The 24,606-nt window shown below is 44.3% G+C and overlaps 1 protein-coding gene across 1 annotated transcript in view; it reads right to left on the minus strand.

Annotated features, from left to right (window-relative positions):
- Positions 1–24,606, minus strand: part of ALK (ALK receptor tyrosine kinase) — a 752,669-nt gene that overhangs the window by 506,224 nt on the left and 221,839 nt on the right. The window lies entirely within an intron of this gene.

Raw genomic sequence — 24,606 nt, forward strand, 5'->3', positions numbered from 1 at the left:
ACAAGGCTCCTCTGTCCATGGAATTTTCCAGGTAAGAATACTGGAGTGGGTTGCCATTTCCTTCTCCAGGGGATCTCCCCGACCCAGGGATCGAACCCAGGTCTCCCGCATTGCAGGCAGATGTTTACTGTCTGAGCCACCAGGGAAGCCCACGATTTTACTTTAAAGTGGGGATTAAAACAGGGGCCACCTCAGGGAATTATGAGGAGGATTAAATGCAATACACACATCAAGCACCTGGCATGGGGACTCACACACACGGTCTGATTCTTACTAAATGATGGCAAGCCTTGTTCTTGCTCTCCAGTTGGCTCCAGGCTCAACCACCAGCGAGTGGGAATAAAGGGGCACATGTTCAGAAATGAAGGCAGAACTATGTGAAACCTTGTTGAAGCTCCTCCTCACTTTGACAGGCTGATCAAGCTTTCCTTTGGAAGTGAAGTCACGCTAGACCTTGAGTAAGAAGAGCTAGGTTCAAGCCCTGGCTCGAGATATTACTTCAAGCAAGTCCCTTAACCTCTCTAGGCCTCAGTTTCCTCATCTGAAAATGAAGTAGTGGAATAAAATGATCCTCAGATCTCATCCATCTCCATCATCCTAAGACCAATTTCATCTTTGGGCATGGCTGAAACAGCTTTCTAATCTGGTTCTAGCCAGCTGGTCAGCAGAATCCCAAGAGTCCTGACTTCTAGCTCAGGCTCCTTTCTTCTCTGGATTTTCTTCTTAAGGGGCACTGAGTCCACCAGTCATCTTCTATGTTAATCCGCCAGCTACCGTCAACATTCTGGTCACACTCTTTATGATACGCCCCGCCCCACCCCCCGCTTGCACTCTCCCACCAATATTCACTTGGAGGGACCCCAGAACTGAAATCATTCACTTCCTCCCCACCAGCATGCTCCCTACAATGTATCTGGGAACCAATCACCCAATTCAAGACATCTGTTTGGCTCACTTATAACCAAGCCGCAGCAAAAAAAAGGGCCAAGTCTCCTTCAATCAATCAATTATATAAACACAGCCTCGGAAGACAGTCTCAGAGGAGGGTGTGTGTGCATGCATGCCCACAAGGGTGGGAGATCAGCACAGAAAGCTCAATTCTCATTTCCCTTATCTGTGGCCCTAACAATATTATAGATTGAAGAAATGGGACTTGGCTCTTCATTCCAGAACAGAAAATTAGAAATAATTTAAATTCTGAAGTTAATAGCCTCTTCATTTTACGGATAAGAAAACTAAGGCTTAGGAAGGTGAAATAACTTGGCCAAAGTGGCATAGCCCAGGTTCTGGAGAAGCAGAAAACTAAAACTAAAGTCCAAATTGGACGTCTAGGCCAGTTTTCTGCCTGCAATTTCCAGGAAGCGTTTATGCAGAACATGGTATCTCTAACAGAATGAGGCCAGCTCCAGACAGCATGGTGAAAACAAGCTCTTTGTAGACTGCTTAGCATGGCATCCACCCAAATGGGATCATTCCTGAAACTAGATGGTTGGAGGAGATCTCTAAGTAGTGTAGCAGCCCCAACAACCAGAGAAGGCTGAGGGTCCTGGGAAGTCTTGACGTCACGCACGATGGCACTTCCCGCTCACTCATCTGTCTCTGCTGGTGAGGACCTCCTGAGTGTTGGAGGTGAACATGAGGTTCCTCCCTGGTGCCAATCTCAAAACACATGCTTCCCTAATCAGACTCTGTGACCTTCAGAAACTCCTAATCCGGCGGGAGAGAAAGACTTACTCACACCTGACTTTCACCATAAGCAGACCTGGGGAAGCCATGGGAACACAGAATAAGAGAGACCTGCCTGGAAGGATCACAGGCTCATGGAAGAGGTAACTTCTGGGCTGCAGTTGAAGGGTGAAAGTATTCTGACAAATGATAATGATTTAGCTAGGAAGTTTAAGAATAGAGGAAGCAATGAGGTTATTCCAGGGAGCGTAAGGAACTAGTTTGCTTATTTTCATGCAGTCATGTGAATTTTGAAGCTGGACTCAGTTCAGTTCAGTTCAGTCGCTCAGTCGTGTCTGACTCTCCGCAACCCCATGAATCACAGCACGCCAGGCCTCCCTGTCCATCACCAACTCCCGGAGTTCACTCAAACTCATGTCCACAGAGTCGGTGATGCCATCCAGCCATCTCATTCTCTGTCGTCCCCTTCTCCTTCCGCCCCCAACCTTTCCCAGCATCAGAGTCTTTTCTAGTGAGTCAACCCATCACATGAGGTGGCCAAAGTATTGGAGTTTCAGCTTTAGCATCAGTCCTTCCAATGAACACCCAGGATTGATCTCCTTTAGAATGGACTGGTTGGATCTCCTTGCAGTCAAAGGGACTCTCAAGAGTCTTCTCCAGCACCACAGTTCAAAAGCATCAATTCTTCAGCGATCAGCTTTCTTCACACTCCAACTCTCACATCCATATATAACCACGGGAAAAACCATAGCCTTGACTAGACGGACCTTGGTTGACAAAGTAATGTCTCTGCTTTTTAATATGCTGTCTAGGCTGGTCATAACTTTCCTTCCAAGGAGTAAGCGTCTTTTAATTTCATGGCTGCAATCAGCATCTGCAGTGATTTTGGAGCCCAAAAAAATAAAGTCTGACACTGTTTCCACTGTTTTTCCATATATTTCCCATGAAGTGATGGGACCAGATGCCATGATCTTTGTTTTCTGAATGTTGAGCTTCAAGCCAACCTTTTCACTCTCCTCTTTCACTTTCATCAAGAGGCTTTTGAGTTCCTCTTCACTTTCTGCCATAAGGGTGATGTCATCTGCATATCTGAGGTTATTGATATTTCTCCCGGCAATCTTGATTCCAGCTTGTGGCTTCTTCCAGCCCAGCGTTCCTCATGATGTACTCTGCATATAAGTTAAATAAGCAAGGTGACAATATACAGCCTTGACGTACACCTTTTCCTATTTGGAACCAGTCTGTTGTTCCATGTTCAGTTCTGACTGCTGCTTCCTGACCTGCATACAGGTTTCTTAAGAGGCAGGTCAGGTGGTCTGGTATGCCCATCTCTTTCAGAATGTTCCACAGTTTATTGTGATCCACACAGTCAAAGGCTTTGGCATAGTCAGTGAAGCAGAAATAGATGTTTTTCTGGAACTCTCTTGCTTTCTCCATGATCCAGCGGATGTTGGCAATTTGATCTCTGGTGCCTCTGCCTTTTCTAAAACCTGCTTGAACATCTGGGAGTTCACGGTTCACATATTGCTGAAGCCTGGCTTGGAGAATTTTGAGCATGACTTTACTAGCGTGTGAGATGAGTGCATTTGTGCAGTAGTGTGAGCATTCTTTGGCATTGCCTTTCTTTGGGATTGGGATGAAGACTGACCTTTTCCAGTCCTGTGGCCACTGCTGAGTTTTCCAAATTTGCTGGCATATTGAGTGCAGCACTTTCACAGCATCATTTTTCAAGATTGAAATAGCTCAACTGGAATTCCATCACCTCCACTAGCTTTGTTCGTAGTGATGCTTTCTAAGGCCCACTTTACATTCCAAGATGTCTGGCTCTAGGTCAGTGATCACGTTATCGTGACTATCTTGGTCGTGAAGATCTTTTTGTACAGTTCTTCTGTGTATTCTTGCCACCTCTTAATATCTTCTGCTTCTGTTAGGTCCATACCATTTCTGTCCTTTATTGAGCCAATCTTTGCATGAAATGTTCCCTTGGAATCTCTGATTTTCTTGAAGAGATCTCTTGTTTTTCCTATTCTGTTGTTTTCCTCTATTTCTTTGCATTGATCACTGAGGAAGGCTTTCTTTTCTCTCCTTGCTATTCTTTGGAACTCTGCATTCACATGCTTATATCTTTCCTTTTCTACTTTGCTTTTCACTTCTCTTCCTTTCACAGCTATTTGTAAGGCCTCCTCCGACAGCCATTTTGGTTTTTTGCATTTCTTTTCCATGGGGATGGTCTTGGTCCCTGTCTCCTGTACAATGTCACGAACCTCCGTCCAGAGTTCATCAGGCACTCTATCTATCAGATCTAGTCCCTTAAATCTATTTCTCACTTCCACTGTATAATCATAAGGGATTTGATTTAGGTCATATCTGAATAGTCTAGTGGTCTTCCCCACTTTCTTCAATTTCAGTCTGAATTTGGCAATAAGGAGTTCATGATCTGAGCCACAGTCAGCTCCTGGTCTTGTTTTTGCTAACTTTATAGAGCTTCTCCATCTTTGGCTGCAAAGAATATAATCAATCTGATTTCGGTGTTGACCATCTGGTGATGTCCATGTGTAGAGTCTTCTCTTGTGTTGTTGTAGGAGGGTGTTTGCTATGACCAGCGCGTTCTCTTGACAAAACTCTATTAGCCTTTGCCCTGCTTCATTCCATGCTCCAAGGCCAAATTTGCCTGTTACTCCAGGTGTTTCTTGACTTCCTACTTTTGCATTCCAGTCCCCTATAATGAAAAGGACATCTTTCTTGGGTGTTAGTTCTACAAGGTCTTGTAGTCTTCATAGAACCGTTCAACTTCGGCTGCTTCATCGTTACTGGTTGGGGCATAGGCCTGGATTACTGTAATATTGAATGGTTTGCCTTGGAAACGAACAGAGATCATTCTGTCGTTTTTAAGATTGCATCCAAGTACTGCATTTCGGACTCTTTTGTTGACTATGATGGCTACTCCATTTCTTCCAAGGGATTCCTGCCCACAGTAGTAGATATAATGGAGACGCCGGCCCCGGCGCAGGAGACGCCGGCCATGCAAAGAGGTGCGGCCGTGAGGAGCTACCCCACATCCAATAGGCAGTGGCTCATGGGCGCAGGAGGGCCGAGAGGAGCTACTCCACGTTCAAGGTCAGGAGGGGCGGCCTTGAGGAGATACCCCTCATCCAAGGTAAGGTGCAGCGGCTGCGCTTTCTTGGAGCAGCTGTGAAGAGATATCCCACACCCAAGGTAAGAGAAACCCAAATAAGACGATAGGTATTGTGAGGGGGCATCAGAGGGCAGACACACTGAAATCATAATCACAGGAACTAGTCGATCTGATCACATGGACCACAGCCAAATGTGGTCCACTGGAGAAGGGAATGGCAAACCACTTCAGTATACTTGCCTTGAGAACCCCATGAACAGTATCAAAGGGCAAAATGATAGGATACTGAATGAGGAATTCCCCAGGTCGGTAGGTGCCCAGTATGCTACTGGAGATCAGTGGAGAAGTAACTCTAGAAGGAATGAAGGGATGGAGCAAAAGCAAAACCAATACCCAGTTGTGGATGTGACCAGTGATAGAAGCAAGGTCCGGTGCTGTAAAGAGCAATATTGCATAGGAACCTGGAATGTTAGGTCCATGAATCAAGGCAAATTGGAAGTGGTCAAACAGGAGATGGCAAGAGTGAACATAGACATTCTAGGAATCAGTGAAGCTGGACTCAGTTCAGTCGCTCAGTCGTGTCCAACTCTCCGCAACCCCATGAAACACAGCACGCCAGGCCTCCCTGTCCATCACCAACTCCCGGAGTTCACTCAAACTCATGTCCAAAGAGTCGGTGATGCCATCCAGCCGTCTCATCCTCGGTCGTCCCCTTCTCCTCCCGCCCCCAACCTTTCCCAGCATCAGAGTCTTTTCTAGTGAGTCAACTCATCGCATGAGGTGGCCAAAGTATTGCAGTTTCAGCTTTAGCATCAGTCCTTCCAATGAACACCCAGGATTGATCTCCTTTAGAATGGACTGGTTGGATCTCCTTGCAGTCCAAGGGACTCTCAAGAGTCTTCTCCAACACCACAGTTCAAAAGCATCAATTCTTCGGTGATCAGCTTTCTTCACGGTCCAACTCACAGCATTAAATCCCAGCTCAGAGAGTATCATGGTTCAGGATAAAGTGCTCTCAGGTTCCAGAGGACAAAACTAGGGACTTAAAGAGTTTTAAGGAAAAATATTTTAGCAAATAGAGTCATGCCACCAAAATGCAGGCTATTGGCCTCTTGCTGGAGCAGCTCTCATTCCTCTTCAGAGAGCACTAGGGAAGCACCTGTGCTCCAGCACATGGAACTCTGTCCTCACAGCTAATCCTGACAGTGATGCTCTCAATTAGGAGTCATGACCATTCCCACTCTTCAGATGACAAAGAGAATCAAGGAAAGTAGTTGAGTCACTGACGGTATAATAATAACACTCTTAAGAATCAGAGCTGAGAATGAAATTCACATCTCGATCCCAACTGAGCTTCTTCCCCATCATTCAAACAGAGGCTGGAAGATGTCTTGCTTCCATGTCACAGAGGAGATTTTAATAGGCAACATTCTAAAGGAGATCAATCCTGGGTGTTCATTGGAAGGACTGATGCTAAAGCTGAAACTGCAATACTTTGGCCACCTCATGTGACGAGTTGACTCACTGGAAAAGACTCTGATGCTGGGAAAGGTTGGGGGCGAGAGGAGAAGGGGACGACAGAGAATGAGATGGCTGGATGGCATCACCGACTCTGTGGACATGAGTTTGAGTGAACTCCGGGAGTTGGTGATGGACAGGGAGGCCTGGCGTGCTGCGATTCATAGGGTCGCAAAGAGTCAGACACGACTGAGCGACTGAAGTGAACTGAACTGAACTGAGCTGGAGGAGGTGAATGAAAGATCTATGGTTTCCACACCTAACCCTACAGTCCTCACATCCCAGAATCTTGTTTTTAAGCTCTCCAGGGGACTTCCCTAGTGGTTCAGTGGCCCAGACTCCACACTCCCCATTCAGGGAGCCTGGGTTCAGTCCCTGGGCAGGGAACTAGTTCCCACATGCCACAACTAAGAGTTTGCATGTTGCAGTTAAAAGACCCTTCATGACACAACGAAGATCGGAGATCCCACTTGCTGCAACTAAGAGCTGGCACAGCCAAATACATAATAAAACAAATATTTTTAAAATTATTTTAAAAAGAAGGTGATGGTGAAGCAACTACACTGAGCTTGTATGTGAGCTTACCCACATCAGGATGGTACTGACCCTACACTGATGTAACCTTTAGGGCAGCAAGAACTGCCGGGCTGATAGAGACCCACAGAATTAAAGTGATAATATGAGTAAAGCAATATTTGGGAGTAACATGTGAGGAAATGCTTTGCAGCTCAAGTACTGAGAAAATATGAACTACCACCAAGGGGGCAGGAGCAGGGGACAGTTGTAGGGTCTGCCAAGCAGGTGGCCTGCGTCTGAATCTCAGCTGTGTTACTAGCCCTGGATAGACCAATGACCTCTCTGTGCCTAATTTACCCGCTGTAAGATGAGGCTATTTGATGAGACTGCTGTGGTCCCCGAAGGCTCACCATTTCTGTGAATTTCTCACAGGCCAAATTATTCTAGTCATCTATTCAAATGGGCTGGTTAAAGTCTTGTTAATCTGATGTCTGTTCTGTCATGAAGTTCTGCCCCTGAGGTAGCTCTTCACATAACATTTTACTTTAAGAGGATTTCCTCTCATTTTTCTCACTGTTGATCAGTCATTTTCCTGCATATGTTTTAGACACATGTCTTTCTAGACTAGTTAGAAATGCTCTGTATACAATATCTCAGATGTCCCAAAGCTGTCAAAACAAAAATTCCTCAGCTCTCTCACGTCTGCTGAATGTGCTTTTTTAGATTGAGATTGTTTTTTAAAAAAAGCCTGCCCAAAGTAGTTAAAGTCACAGCTTTTATTTCTAAATGAAAATATGTCCAGCCTAGGAACTGTTCTCCCCTTATACACACGTCTTTCCTGATTAATATGACATTAGGAGTAATAGGGCTTAAGGGAACATCCATACCTTTTACTGAAATAGAGATCCTCAGGAACAGAAGACTGGGAATTGAGGGACTTGAGTATACTCCCAGTTGACCCCTGGACTGTTCAGCACATGTTGAAGTTTCATCCAGTGTATGTTTTAGAATGCAACTAAGTACAAAACACTGGGGATGCAAAGGAAACAAGATGTGGATTATTGACCTCTAAGGGCTTCCAGTTTAGGAATCAGGATGATTCAGGGCCATACTCTGATTCAGGGCCATACTTCATATCTCATAAGTAAGATATGAAGAAAGTGTGACACAGGCATGCAAAGTGCTGCAGAAAGACATTATATAACCTTTCTTGCTGAGAAGATGGGAACAGTGAGGTCTACAACCTTGCAGGTTGTCCTAATTTGGGGTTAATTTGGTCACTAGCTGTGGGGTGTGAATGCTCACTACATGGTTTCCAAAAAGAAGCTCTACAAAATCTAAAAGGCAGACAGTATCTTTGCTAAAGCTGAAAGTCTTATTTCCCAAGTAAACCTTCCTATAGGTTTGACAGTTCATCAGACCCAGGGGTACAGATACAAAACAATTATACAACAAGTATTTAAGCAGCACCATTCAGATGGATTGGAGAAGGAAATGGCAACCCACTCCAGTGTTCTTGCCTGGAGAATCCCAGGGACGGTGGAGCCTGGTGGGCTGCCGTCTATGGGGTCGCACAGAGTCGGACACGACTGAAGCGACTTAGCAGCAGCAGCAACATTCAGACGGATAATTAAGAACCACCTTAGACCTATGATAAAAGTGAACTAGGCTAACTGATGAACCTATTTGCAGGGCAGCAATGGAGATGCACACAGAGAGAAGAGACTTGTGAACACAGTGGGGGAAGGAGAGGGTGGGACCAGTTGAGAGAGTAGCGTTGAAATATACACACTACCATATGTAAAACAGATAGCCAGTGGGAATTTGCTGTATGACACAGAGAGCTCAACCTGGTTCTCTGTGACAACCTAGAAGGGCGGTATGGGCTGGGAGGTGAGAGGGAGGTTCAGGAGTGAGGGGACATATGACTGATTCATGTGATGTATGGCAGAAGCCAACACAGTATTGTAAAGCAATTATCCTTCAATTATAAATAAATAAATTAAAAATAAATAAATAAAATTTAAAAGTAGGCTAGAATCTCTATGAGGGGCAGGAGCAAAGAGGTTGGCAAACTGTAGACACCCACTGTATGAATGAATGTACAGTAGATAGATGAAAAGTGATATTTAACATCTCTACCTTGGGTTGAATAAATTAGACCCATCCATGACTGCTTTTTGAGCATGACTTTACTAGCATGTGAGATGAGTGCAATTGTGTAGTAGTTTGAGCATTCTTTGGCATTGCCTTTCTTTGGGATTGGAATGAAGACTGACCTTTTCCAGTCCTGTGGCTACTGCTGAGTTTTCCAAATTTGCTGGCATATTGAGTGCAGCACTTTCACAGCATCATCTTTCAGGATTTGAAATAACTCAACTGGAATTCCATCACCTCCACTAGCTTTGTTTGTAGTGATGCTTTCTAAGGCCCACTTGCCTTCACATTCCAAGATGTCTGGCTCTAGGTGAGTGATCACGCCATTGTGATTATCTTGGTCGTGAAGATCTTTTTTGTACAGTTCTGTGTATTCTTGCCACCTCTTCTTAATATCTTCTGCTTCTGTTAGGGCCATACCATTTCTGTCCTTTATCGAGCCCATTTTTGCATGAAATGTTCCCTTGGAAACTCTAATTTTCTTGAAGAGATCTCTTGTTTTTCCTAGTCTGTTGTTTTCCTCTATTTCTTTGCACTGATCGCTGAGAAAGGCTTTCTTATCTCTCCTTGCTATTCTTTGGAACTCTGCATTCAAATGCTTATATCTTTCCTTTTCTCCTTTGCTTTTCGCTTCTCTTCTTTTCACAGCTATTTGTAAGGCCTCCTCAGACAGCCATTTTGGTTTTTTGCATTTCTTTTCCATGGGGATGGTCTTGGTCCCTGTCTCCTGTACAATGTCACGAACCTCCGTCCAGAGTTCATCAGGCACTCTATCTATCAGATCTAGTCCCTTAAATCTATTTCTCACTTCCACTGTATAATCATAAGGGATTTGATTTAGGTCATATCTGAATAGTCTAGTGGTCTTCCCCACTTTCTTCAATTTCAGTCTGAATTTGGCAATAAGGAGTTCATGATCTGAGCCACAGTCAGCTCCTGGTCTTGTTTTTGCTAACTTTATAGAGCTTCTCCATCTTTGGCTGCAAAGAATATAATCAATCTGATTTCGGTGTTGACCATCTGGTGATGTCCATGTGTAGAGTCTTCTCTTGTGTTGTTGTAGGAGGGTGTTTGCTATGACCAGCGCGTTCTCTTGACAAAACTCTATTAGCCTTTGCCCTGCTTCATTCCATGCTCCAAGGCCAAATTTGCCTGTTACTCCAGGTGTTTCTTGACTTCCTACTTTTGCATTCCAGTCCCCTATAATGAAAAGGACATCTTTCTTGGGTGTTAGTTCTACAAGGTCTTGTAGTCTTCATAGAACCGTTCAACTTCGGCTGCTTCATCGTTACTGGTTGGGGCATAGGCCTGGATTACTGTAATATTGAATGGTTTGCCTTGGAAACGAACAGAGATCATTCTGTCGTTTTTAAGATTGCATCCAAGTACTGCATTTCGGACTCTTTTGTTGACTATGATGGCTACTCCATTTCTTCCAAGGGATTCCTGCCCACAGTAGTAGATATAATGGAGACGCCGGCCCCGGCGCAGGAGACGCCGGCCATGCAAAGAGGTGCGGCCGTGAGGAGCTACCCCACATCCAATAGGCAGTGGCTCATGGGCGCAGGAGGGCCGAGAGGAGCTACTCCACGTTCAAGGTCAGGAGGGGCGGCCTTGAGGAGATACCCCTCATCCAAGGTAAGGTGCAGCGGCTGCGCTTTCTTGGAGCAGCTGTGAAGAGATATCCCACACCCAAGGTAAGAGAAACCCAAATAAGACGATAGGTATTGTGAGGGGGCATCAGAGGGCAGACACACTGAAATCATAATCACAGGAACTAGTCGATCTGATCACATGGACCACAGCCAAATGTGGTCCACTGGAGAAGGGAATGGCAAACCACTTCAGTATACTTGCCTTGAGAACCCCATGAACAGTATCAAAGGGCAAAATGATAGGATACTGAATGAGGAATTCCCCAGGTCGGTAGGTGCCCAGTATGCTACTGGAGATCAGTGGAGAAGTAACTCTAGAAGGAATGAAGGGATGGAGCAAAAGCAAAACCAATACCCAGTTGTGGATGTGACCAGTGATAGAAGCAAGGTCCGGTGCTGTAAAGAGCAATATTGCATAGGAACCTGGAATGTTAGGTCCATGAATCAAGGCAAATTGGAAGTGGTCAAACAGGAGATGGCAAGAGTGAACATAGACATTCTAGGAATCAGTGAAGCTGGACTCAGTTCAGTCGCTCAGTCGTGTCCAACTCTCCGCAACCCCATGAAACACAGCACGCCAGGCCTCCCTGTCCATCACCAACTCCCGGAGTTCACTCAAACTCATGTCCAAAGAGTCGGTGATGCCATCCAGCCGTCTCATCCTCGGTCGTCCCCTTCTCCTCCCGCCCCCAACCTTTCCCAGCATCAGAGTCTTTTCTAGTGAGTCAACTCATCGCATGAGGTGGCCAAAGTATTGCAGTTTCAGCTTTAGCATCAGTCCTTCCAATGAACACCCAGGATTGATCTCCTTTAGAATGGACTGGTTGGATCTCCTTGCAGTCCAAGGGACTCTCAAGAGTCTTCTCCAACACCACAGTTCAAAAGCATCAATTCTTCGGTGATCAGCTTTCTTCACGGTCCAACTCACAGCATTAAATCCCAGCTCAGAGAGTATCATGGTTCAGGATAAAGTGCTCTCAGGTTCCAGAGGACAAAACTAGGGACTTAAAGAGTTTTAAGGAAAAATATTTTAGCAAATAGAGTCATGCCACCAAAATGCAGGCTATTGGCCTCTTGCTGGAGCAGCTCTCATTCCTCTTCAGAGAGCACTAGGGAAGCACCTGTGCTCCAGCACATGGAACTCTGTCCTCACAGCTAATCCTGACAGTGATGCTCTCAATTAGGAGTCATGACCATTCCCACTCTTCAGATGACAAAGAGAATCAAGGAAAGTAGTTGAGTCACTGACGGTATAATAATAACACTCTTAAGAATCAGAGCTGAGAATGAAATTCACATCTCGATCCCAACTGAGCTTCTTCCCCATCATTCAAACAGAGGCTGGAAGATGTCTTGCTTCCATGTCACAGAGGAGATTTTAATAGGCAACATTCTAAAGGAGATCAATCCTGGGTGTTCATTGGAAGGACTGATGCTAAAGCTGAAACTGCAATACTTTGGCCACCTCATGTGACGAGTTGACTCACTGGAAAAGACTCTGATGCTGGGAAAGGTTGGGGGCGAGAGGAGAAGGGGACGACAGAGAATGAGATGGCTGGATGGCATCACCGACTCTGTGGACATGAGTTTGAGTGAACTCCGGGAGTTGGTGATGGACAGGGAGGCCTGGCGTGCTGCGATTCATAGGGTCGCAAAGAGTCAGACACGACTGAGCGACTGAAGTGAACTGAACTGAACTGAGCTGGAGGAGGTGAATGAAAGATCTATGGTTTCCACACCTAACCCTACAGTCCTCACATCCCAGAATCTTGTTTTTAAGCTCTCCAGGGGACTTCCCTAGTGGTTCAGTGGCCCAGACTCCACACTCCCCATTCAGGGAGCCTGGGTTCAGTCCCTGGGCAGGGAACTAGTTCCCACATGCCACAACTAAGAGTTTGCATGTTGCAGTTAAAAGACCCTTCATGACACAACGAAGATCGGAGATCCCACTTGCTGCAACTAAGAGCTGGCACAGCCAAATACATAATAAAACAAATATTTTTAAAATTATTTTAAAAAGAAGGTGATGGTGAAGCAACTACACTGAGCTTGTATGTGAGCTTACCCACATCAGGATGGTACTGACCCTACACTGATGTAACCTTTAGGGCAGCAAGAACTGCCGGGCTGATAGAGACCCACAGAATTAAAGTGATAATATGAGTAAAGCAATATTTGGGAGTAACATGTGAGGAAATGCTTTGCAGCTCAAGTACTGAGAAAATATGAACTACCACCAAGGGGGCAGGAGCAGGGGACAGTTGTAGGGTCTGCCAAGCAGGTGGCCTGCGTCTGAATCTCAGCTGTGTTACTAGCCCTGGATAGACCAATGACCTCTCTGTGCCTAATTTACCCGCTGTAAGATGAGGCTATTTGATGAGACTGCTGTGGTCCCCGAAGGCTCACCATTTCTGTGAATTTCTCACAGGCCAAATTATTCTAGTCATCTATTCAAATGGGCTGGTTAAAGTCTTGTTAATCTGATGTCTGTTCTGTCATGAAGTTCTGCCCCTGAGGTAGCTCTTCACATAACATTTTACTTTAAGAGGATTTCCTCTCATTTTTCTCACTGTTGATCAGTCATTTTCCTGCATATGTTTTAGACACATGTCTTTCTAGACTAGTTAGAAATGCTCTGTATACAATATCTCAGATGTCCCAAAGCTGTCAAAACAAAAATTCCTCAGCTCTCTCACGTCTGCTGAATGTGCTTTTTTAGATTGAGATTGTTTTTTAAAAAAAGCCTGCCCAAAGTAGTTAAAGTCACAGCTTTTATTTCTAAATGAAAATATGTCCAGCCTAGGAACTGTTCTCCCCTTATACACACGTCTTTCCTGATTAATATGACATTAGGAGTAATAGGGCTTAAGGGAACATCCATACCTTTTACTGAAATAGAGATCCTCAGGAACAGAAGACTGGGAATTGAGGGACTTGAGTATACTCCCAGTTGACCCCTGGACTGTTCAGCACATGTTGAAGTTTCATCCAGTGTATGTTTTAGAATGCAACTAAGTACAAAACACTGGGGATGCAAAGGAAACAAGATGTGGATTATTGACCTCTAAGGGCTTCCAGTTTAGGAATCAGGATGATTCAGGGCCATACTCTGATTCAGGGCCATACTTCATATCTCATAAGTAAGATATGAAGAAAGTGTGACACAGGCATGCAAAGTGCTGCAGAAAGACATTATATAACCTTTCTTGCTGAGAAGATGGGAACAGTGAGGTCTACAACCTTGCAGGTTGTCCTAATTTGGGGTTAATTTGGTCACTAGCTGTGGGGTGTGAATGCTCACTACATGGTTTCCAAAAAGAAGCTCTACAAAATCTAAAAGGCAGACAGTATCTTTGCTAAAGCTGAAAGTCTTATTTCCCAAGTAAACCTTCCTATAGGTTTGACAGTTCATCAGACCCAGGGGTACAGATACAAAACAATTATACAACAAGTATTTAAGCAGCACCATTCAGATGGATTGGAGAAGGAAATGGCAACCCACTCCAGTGTTCTTGCCTGGAGAATCCCAGGGACGGTGGAGCCTGGTGGGCTGCCGTCTATGGGGTCGCACAGAGTCGGACACGACTGAAGCGACTTAGCAGCAGCAGCAACATTCAGACGGATAATTAAGAACCACCTTAGACCTATGATAAAAGTGAACTAGGCTAACTGATGAACCTATTTGCAGGGCAGCAATGGAGATGCACACAGAGAGAAGAGACTTGTGAACACAGTGGGGGAAGGAGAGGGTGGGACCAGTTGAGAGAGTAGCGTTGAAATATACACACTACCATATGTAAAACAGATAGCCAGTGGGAATTTGCTGTATGACACAGAGAGCTCAACCTGGTTCTCTGTGACAACCTAGAAGGGCGGTATGGGCTGGGAGGTGAGAGGGAGGTTCAGGAGTGAGGGGACATATGACTGATTCATGTGATGTATGGCAGAAGCCAACACAGTATTGTAAAGCAATTATCCTTCAATTATAAATAAATAAATTAAAAATAAATAAATAAAATTTAAAAGTAGGCTAGAATCTCTATGAGGGGCAGGAGCAAAGAGGTTGGCAAACTGTAGACACCCACTGTATGAATGAATGTACAGTAGATAGATGAAAAGTGATATTTAACATCTCTACCTTGGGTTGAATAAATTAGACCCATCCATGACTGCTTTTTGAGCATGACTTTACTAGCATGTGAGATGAGTGCAATTGTGTAGTAGTTTGAGCATTCTTTGGCATTGCCTTTCTTTGGGATTGGAATGAAGACTGACCTTTTCCAGTCCTGTGGCTACTGCTGAGTTTTCCAAATTTGCTGGCATATTGAGTGCAGCACTTTCACAGCATCATCTTTCAGGATTTGAAATAACTCAACTGGAATTCCATCACCTCCACTAGCTTTGTTTGTAGTGATGCTTTCTAAGGCCCACTTGCCTTCACATTCCAAGATGTCTGGCTCTAGGTGAGTGATCACGCCATTGTGATTATCTTGGTCGTGAAGATCTTTTTTGTACAGTTCTGTGTATTCTTGCCACCTCTTCTTAATATCTTCTGCTTCTGTTAGGGCCATACCATTTCTGTCCTTTATCGAGCCCATTTTTGCATGAAATGTTCCCTTGGAAACTCTAATTTTCTTGAAGAGATCTCTTGTTTTTCCTAGTCTGTTGTTTTCCTCTATTTCTTTGCACTGATCGCTGAGAAAGGCTTTCTTATCTCTCCTTGCTATTCTTTGGAACTCTGCATTCAAATGCTTATATCTTTCCTTTTCTCCTTTGCTTTTCGCTTCTCTTCTTTTCACAGCTATTTGTAAGGCCTCCTCAGACAGCCATTTTGCTTTTTTGCATTTCTTTTCCATGGGGATGGTCTTGGTCCCTGTCTCCTGTACAATGTCACAAACCTCCATCCAGAGTTCATCAGGCACTCTATCTATCAGATCTAGTCCTTTAAATCTATTTCTCACTTCCACTGTATAAACATAAGGGATTTGATTTAGGTCATATCTGAATGGTTTTCCCTACTTTCTTCAATTTCAGTCTGAATTTGGCAATAAGGAGTTCATGATCTGAGCCACAGTCAGCTCCTGGTCTTGTTTTTGCTAACGGTATATAGCTTCTCCATCTTTGGCTGCAAAGAATATAATCAATCTGATTTCAGTGTTGACCATCTGGTGATGTCCATGTGTAGAGTCTTCTCTTGTGTTGTTGGAAGAGGGTGTTTGCTATGACCAGTGCGTTCTCTTGGCAAAACTCTATTAGCCTTTGCCCTGCTTCATTCTGTGCTCCAAGGCCAAATTTGCCTGTTACTCCAGGTGTTTCTTGACTTCCTACTTTTGCATGCCAGTCACCTATAATGAAAAGGACATCTTTTTTGGGTGTTAGTTCTACAAGGTCTTGTAGGTCTTCATAGAACCGTTCAACTTCGGCTGCTTCAGCGTTACTAGTTGGGGCATAGGTCTGGATTACTATAATATTGAATGGTTTGCCTTAGAAATGAACAGAAATCATTCTGTCGTGTTTAAATTGCATCCAAGTACTGCATTTCGGACTCTTTTGTTGACCATGATGGCTACTCCATTTCTTCTAAGGGATTCCTGCCCACAGTAGTAGATATAATGGTCATCTGAGTTAAATTCACCCATTCCAGTCCATTTTAGTTCACTGATTCCTAGAATGTCTACGTTCACTCTTGCCATCTCCTGTTTGACCACTTCCAATTTGCCTTGATTCATGGACCTAACGTTCCAGGTTCCTATGCAATATTGCTCTTTACAGCATCGGACCTTGCTTCTATCACCAGTCACATCCACAGCTGGGTATTGGTTTTGCTTTGGCTCCATCCCTTCATTCCTTCTGGAGTTATTATGTGAATTGTGAACTCCCAGATGTTCAAGCAGGTTTTAGAAAAGGCAGAGGCACCAGAGATCAAATCGCCAACATCTGCTGGATCATAAAGAAAGCAAGAGAGTTCCAGAAAAACATCTATTTCTGCTTCATTGACTATGCCAAAGCCTTTGACTGTGTGGATCACAATAAATTTTGGAAAATTCTGAAAGAGATGGGAATACCAGACCACCTGACCTGCCTCTTGAGAAACATGTATGCAGGTCAGGAAGCAACAGTTAGAACTGGACATGGAACAACAGACTGGTTCCAAATAGAAAAAGGAGTACGTCAAAGTTGTATATTGCCACCCTGCTTATTTAACTTATATGCAGAGTACATCATGAGGAACACTGGACTGGAAGAAGCACAAGCTGGAATCAGTATTACTGGGAGAAATATCAATAATCTCAGATATGCAGATGACACCACCCTTATGGCAGAAAGTGAAGAGGAACTCAAAAGCCAATTGATGAAAGTGAAAGAGGAGAGTGAAAAGGTTGGCTTGAAGCTCAACATTCAGAAAACAAAGATCATGGCATCTGGTCCCATCACTTCATGGGAAATAGATGGGGAAACAGTGGAAACAATGACAGACTTTATTTTTTGGGGCTCCAAAATCACGGCAGATGCTGATTGCAGCCTTGAAATTAAAAGACGCTTACTCCTTGGAAGGAAAGTTATGACCAAACTAGATAGTATATTAAAAAGCAGAGACATTACTTTGCCAACCAAGGTCCGTCTAGTCAAGGCTATGGTTTTTCCAGTGGTCATGTATGGATGTGAGAGTTGGACTGTGAAGAAGGCTGATTGCCGAAGAATTGATGCTCTTTAACTGTGGTGCTGGAGAAGACTCTTCAGAGTCCCTTGGACTGCAAGGAGATCCAACCAGTCCATTCTAAAGGAGATCAATCCTGGGTGTTCATTGGAAGGACTGATGCTAAAGCTGAAACTTCAATACTTTGGCTACCTCATGCGACAAGTTGACTCACTGGAAAAGACTGATGCTGGGAAGGATTGGGGGCGGGAGGAGAAGGGGACGACAGAGAATAAGATGGCTGGATGGCATCACACACTCGATGGACATGAGTTTGAGTGAACTCCAGGAGTTGGTGATGGACAGGGAGGCCTGGTGTGCTGTGATTCATGGGGTTGCAAAGAGTCGGACACGACTGAGCGACTGAACTGAACTGAACTGATGAGTGCTGTATCAGGTGACCGAGTTTACACTTGGACGATAAAGAGGATGCAGTACAAACTAGGAAAGTAATTTGGTTCATAAGAAACATCAGGAAAGCCCCAGGTTTTGTGGAGCGGGTATCATGTGATGGGATTCTTGGAGAATTTGGGATGCTCAGGAAATAACCATTCCCTGTACAAGTCAGAATCCTTTCAGATTTCAATAGGGGGATGATGCAACCCTAGTATTATCAAAAAATTTCATTAACTTTCTCCATAAAAAAAAAAAAAATGACAGGGAGAAAGAGACATCAGGGTAGCCTGGGTACTCAGGAAAAGGCCTGAGGTAGAAGCTGGGACTGAGCTGGGCTTTGCAAGCTAGAGCAGTAGGATCTAGGGAGATAGGTTCAAGGAAAGGAAAACAAATTAACCAGGGACAAAATGGAATGAGAAAGAAGGAAACATGGGGGAAGGAGGGGGATGTAAAAGGGAAAGTGTATTACCAGAAGGGCAGCCCTTGTTCTCCAGGCAGCTTTGACGCTGTTGGTGACTCCCACGCATGAAATTCTCATCCCTCTGGTTTCTGTGGCTGTTCCTCCTGGTTCTCCTCCTATCTTTCAGTTTCTCCACCTCTGATTGTCACACTCCTCTTCAGTCACAGCCTCCATCACAGTCTATGCTAACGACTGTCTATCACACCTCTCTCCTCAAATCCAAGACAGATTTACAGTTCTCTACTGACCACCTTTACCTGGATGTCCTGAAAGCACTTCAAATGTAACTGGTTCAATATAGGTCTCACCATTGTCTCCTCTCTCTCTCTAGATGTCATAGTCACCATCTCTCCTTGTCAAATATTTCTCTTCCTCCATGCTCTGATGGTGGGATCTCCATCTACTCAATTACTCAACTTGGAGTCTCCTACAAGGGCAACCCAATCATTCTCACCTTATAGCTGGAATCTCTCCCAGGTTCCCCTCCTGCCCTTCCTTTTCCACCCTGTGCTTCACACATAGGATCATATCTAAACACTTAGTATACCCAGAAGTAACTGTTTCTCCAGGCTCCTCTCTCCCAGACCATCTTTACCCTGAGTCACTGGACTTGACCTGCTTCTCATCACCCCTCTGCACATTCATTCCCTCTGCTTGCAAAGCCCTTCCCAGAGATCTCAGTGGCACCCGGGGTCCGGGCCCCAGATCAGCAGTCCCTGTCTCCTGAATGTCTACCTTCCAAAGTCCTTCATAGAACTGGCTCTCCGTCCCTGTGTTTCAGGGAGCTTTGGACGTGCCTCTGTTACTGCACCTGTCTTAGAGCATGCAGGTCTGCCTGTTCCTCAGGACTTCCTATGCTATTGGTATTTAGCATGGCCATGCCTAGAGCAGAATCGGGCATACGGTTAGTGTTCAAAGAGTGTTTATATCCATTATCCCATTCTCTGTGGTGTCACAGACACACTAAGGGGGAAATGATGCAGGCAGATAGGTAGGGGTGTAGAAACAGCCCTCAGGAGGATGATGCTCAAGATCAGAGAAAGCTCTGGGCGTGAGAACTGAGACTACGTTAGCAGGAGCGTGAATGCACGACAAGAAGATGCCATGACACTGAGTGGTGCCCTCCACATGGCCTGTCTGTCAGTCTGTCCCTGCTCCTCGCCCGTCTCACTCTTTCCCTTTGTTAATTTCTTTCCTGCTTTGTCTGGGACAGTCATCTTAAACGGATCTCTTTTGACTTGCCTTTCTTGCTTTCGTGTCAGTTGGTCAATTATTCTTTTATTATCATTTTTCATTACCTTTTAATCTGACTTGATTCCTTTCCATTTCAGTCTGTCATTAACATTGAGGTAATTTATTGGTATTTATTGAGTGGATCTACATGTCTTTATTTTAAAGGTAAGGGACATGATCAAGCAGAGCATTTTAAAGAAATCCCTCCTCAAAACCTCTAAGCCAACTACTTTCCACTTGATTTCCACAGACTGAGCTCGTTGGTTCCCAGCAGGTCACTGGTCCTCATGGTGACAGATGTTCCCTGCTCTTGGTCTTGTGGGACTGCTGTTCCCTGCAGGGCTCAGTCTTTCTGGTGACTGCATCCAGAGCCTTGTGCTTGTCATGTAATAGAGAAAAATACAGAGGCACGGACAAGGAGAAAACTTAACTTCCTGGCTCAGTGGACTGGGAAGAGAACAGGAAAAGGCCTGGCCTATCAGGGCAGAGGAACTGGTAAGAAAGTGTTCAGCCGTGACAAGGGTCCACTCGCGCTCCCTTGTGGAGCTGCTTTTCACAGAAAACACCAGGCTCTTGAGTGCAGTATGTCAGATCATGGCCAGCCACATTACATATGTAATTTCAGAAATGTGACCAAACTGACTTCCCACCAGAGCTATGATGTGTATCCCACAGGGGGCTGGAGGGCTTTTTGTTTACCATTTTTTATTCTGTGGTAGGTTGATTTTTTAATTTTTTTATTTTTTTGAGAGAGAGATTTAAATTACCCAGTCTTTTCAATCAAAAAATTGATACATTAACAAGACTGGTGATGGCAGTAGCAGCAGCAAGGGAAGTAATTAAAAAGTCTAATCTTTCTTTGTTTCCAAAAGTACCAGTCCCTAAATTGGATGGGTCCCAAAGGGCTTGAAAGTAGACAAAGTTTTAATAGAACTTTTATTTAAAGTCCAACAATGACTTTGAGTGCTCTGATGTTGAGATGTTGGGAGGAACCTTTCTTTTCCAGGATTCAGTGTTCTAGACATTGGAGGACTGGAGGGATGAAGCACTACATTATTTCACCAGGACAGTTATAACAAAACACTACAGAATGGCTGGTTTCAAATAGCAGAGAATTATTCTCTCACAGTTTTGCAGGCCAGAAGTCTGAAATCAAGGCATCAACAGGGCCACGCTCTGAAGGCTCTAGGAGAGAATCTGTCCAATGACTTCCCCTAGTTCTGGCGGTGGCTGGCAATCCTTGGCATTCCTCGGCTTGAAAATGCATCATTCTAATCTCTGCCTCCATTATCACATGGTGTTCATCCTGTGTGTCTGGGTCTGTATCTTTGCTTTCTCTTCTTACAAGGACATCAGTTATATTGCATTAGGACCCACTCTAATCCATTGTGGACTCAACTGCATCTACAAAGACCATATTTTAAACTAAGGTCATACTCACAGACAGTGGGGGTAAAGACTTCAACATACCTTGTTGGTATACTTAACCAGAGTCGATAGTAGGGGAGGCAAGACTGCCCATGCTCCTGGGTTGGGGGCAGTTACATTCACATCTAGGAAGAGGTGAATTACCCTAGCTTCCCAGGAAGAGTCTCAATTTGGGGACATCAAGTCTTGGTCCTACAGCTGCCCAGATCTTGGATATCAGGTTGGTCATTCAGTCCCAACTGAGTGGTCAGGTTGTCCAGGAAATGAGAGCCCTTTCTATAGAATGGGGACTTCACCTTTGAATTAACTTTTTGATGTGGTAGAAAGAGCACCCAACTTGCAGTCAGAAAATCTGACTTCAGTCTTTTCTAACGCTCACCAGCTCAGTAAGTTGGTAACATCGTTAATAAATATCTTCAGCCCTCAGTTTACATTTATACAAAGTGGGCTATAAAATAATTTTCACCCACCACAATTTTTTAACACACTTAAGTGAGAAAGGGAAGTGTGGGAAAGTTTTGCAAAGTATCAAACTTCTTTTCCCAATAAATGAAAATTCTTTTTCTCATCCTCATCTGGGCAGAAACTTTGGTTACTTTGCTTTAAAACATTATCTGATTCTTCCTAAATGGCGAACATGAATTAAAGCTGGGGGGGAATATGATCTGCTTTTGTGGCTCTAGAACTCAAGGTGATCAAAACCCTGCAATCTCTAAGCTACCTGGAGCTTCCAAATGAAACAGATTTTTATCTGGGTAGGGAGTTGGAGCCCAGACCTTTAACCAAGCCTATAAAGAAGTCCTAAAGCATCAGAGCTAGATGATAAAAGGAAAAAAAAAAAATTGTTTCTTTATACACCCCCCACCTTCTTCAAAGCCTTTAAGAATGTGCAGCTGTATTTATTGATGATGAAATTAGCAGGCTCCCATCATTCAAGATAAGATGAGAAACAGCTGAAATCTGATACCAAATGCCATTGAAAAGAATATATTTTACACAACATAAAAGGCCCCAACGTAAATTAGAAGAAATATGGGGAGACTTCAAAAAGGTAGGTCAAACTTTTTCCTCAAGCAGATAATTACAGGCTGGGGTGAGTAAATCTTATTAGCCTCTATCCACCTCGTCTCTTCTCATAAAACACCAGTGGAGAAGAAAGCCATACTCAATTCAGTCCTGGACAGCTTGCCTGAGAGGGCTGGCCGCCACTGTCTATCATGATGCCCGTGGTCTCGTGCTGCTGAAGCCTACCACTGCCGCCCCCTCCTGCCTCCCCACCAGCCGTCCCCGCCCACCTTCGCCCCAGAATGCAGGTGAGGACAGCCAGCCAGCACCAAGCTCCATCACTCAGGGCCCACACTGACTTGCTGAGTCTTAGTTACTTCTCTCTGTCTGAAGAAATATCCCTTCGGGCAGCAATTTTCCAGTCAAATTTCTCTGCCCAAGTTTGAGGTCTTAAAATTAATGAAGTTGTTAACATTTCTTAAAATGTCTTTCACGGCAGTTGAAAGGTGTGAATTTATAACCAGTGAGCCTGCTGGCCTCTTTGGTTCATAGAGAGACACAGGCTGAGCCCTGCAAACATCCTTAAGGTGACAGGAGTCTCAGCCTTCGGTTTTCTCTGCTGTGTATCTCAGGACTAGTCTTCAACCTCCAAGCCCCAGAGGTGCTCTTTGTGGCAATGGGCTGAACTGCCTACAGAACTGTTTCTCTGACCAGTGAACTCAAAGAGAGGAAGAGTAAGTCTCACCCATGTTTGTTTTTGTATCACCTCTAACATTTGGCACCGGACCAGGCTCACACAGATGGTGGTGGGGACAGCTAATTCCTTATGGTCTCAGCTGAATTAAATACAGGAAGAAGATGAAAAGGCTCTGAAATTACCACTGCACTCAATCAAGGAGCCACCAACCAAGAATCAGCTCTTCTCACCCTGTGAATCAATAGCAATGATGGTGCTGACTCTGGTACTTCATTGAGCATTTGGGCAATGTCTGACTGATTGTTTTGGTTCTCTCCTCTGCCAAGAAGGGAAATCCTGAGGATTCTAGGCTACAAGGAACATCCAAAAGGAATCCTGGGAATTGTTCTTATCTATTCCTTTCCCCCCTGGAGCATGCCACCTCACCCTCATTCTATACATGAAAAAGGGGATGCCCAGGGAGAAGAAGTAGGTATATTAGAGTCAAACAGTGGGCAGCTAGCAGTTTAAATAAGCTCCAGTGGTTTTCTTCTTTTAACCTGAAACCTCTTTTTAGATGTTTCAGAGAGAATAAATGCAATGCCCTCTGTGTCATACAAGAGGCAGACCTGATTTTTTTGGACATTACATTTTATAAAAGTTGTGGAAATACTGAATGACTTTGAGAGCAAATACAGAAACATTATCCAAAGACTGCTTCTATCACAAATCTGGGTTTACGAAGCAATATCAGTACAAAGGACCAGATTTCAATTATTTATGAACACCTGTTCTTATCCTAAGATGACACTCAGTGTCTGGCCTAAATAAAATTAAGAAGTAATTTTTATCTGGAATCTCCCAAAAACTAATGACCTTCCCCTCCTACCAGGGGCAGCTTAGGAGTAGCAGGAAATATCCTAGAAGAGTACCATTTTAAACTGCCCTTGGGGTTTTGATGCATTTATTTTTTAAGTTTGAAATGAAAGTTACAGTTAATCTGAACCCGGACTCACAGATTTACAAATGGGTACACTAGCACATGGAAGGTCTCTGTTAGGTGCACTTTAAAAAGCTCAAGCCCAAGGGCAGAAACTGAGTGGCAAGAATAGGCAAATGTGCCCAGAAGGGAATCTAGAACTCAGTGTTGTACTAAGTTCATAAATATTTAATTGAATCAGGCCTGATGGGTGAATTCCATCCCTGAAGGCCTCTGCATTCATTTACCATGGACGAGCCTCTCTGAGTTTCTTCTTTGTGATAGGCTAAAGTGAGAAGCAAACAGAGCTTTGTGCCTGCCCTCACAGGGTTCACCCTAGAGGGGTTCAAGAGAAGGAAAAACTGTCCAAGTGAAAATACGTTAGCTCTCCTCTAGACCTTCCCTTTCCTCTGCAGAGGCCCAGCTTCTATGAATTCTCAGGATGAGCACAGAGGATGAGGAACGCTCCACCATGTAATCCTGGCCTCAGCCTAACAGTGTGAGTAGGTAGCTCCTCAGGAGAAAAATTGAAGGGAAGAATTCTGCTTCTGTAGTTAGAAAATCCACTTTGTATGATCTTATTATGTTCAGTTTCTGCATTTGTAAAAATGAAATGGGACCTGGCCTCCTTACCTGCAAAGTTGTTGCAGAATCAAATGAACTGAAATAATATCTAGGAACATGTCTGGGTACTTTTAAGGAGGTACGTAAATGTCAGGGAATCACTTGAGGGACCCCAGAAGACCTGTGACCCTCATAATAATCCTCTCTCAAGAGATCACTATAGAAACACTCATGGATTAGAACCATGTATCTAGAAAGCCACAGTCAAAATGCAAAAAAGCATTACATCTCAAGGTGGGTGGGTAAGGGGCAGTCAGGAATACCACACACCCACATAAAGGCAGCTGGGATAAGATGTGGCAGCCACAAAGTCTTTGGCTTCCTACAGGATACATAAGACAGCTGTCAGTCTGGAGAGGCCAGGCCTGGGGGCAATGGTCTTATGGAGGTGGCTGTCAATGGAAGACTAAGGGCACAGAAGTACTTCCTTCTCAACAAGG

Source organism: Moschus berezovskii, chromosome 11, assembly GCF_049115385.1.
Source record: "Moschus berezovskii isolate FMDL1 chromosome 11, NW_MosBer_1.0, whole genome shotgun sequence".
Taxonomy (NCBI): Eukaryota; Metazoa; Chordata; class Mammalia; order Artiodactyla; family Moschidae; genus Moschus; species Moschus berezovskii.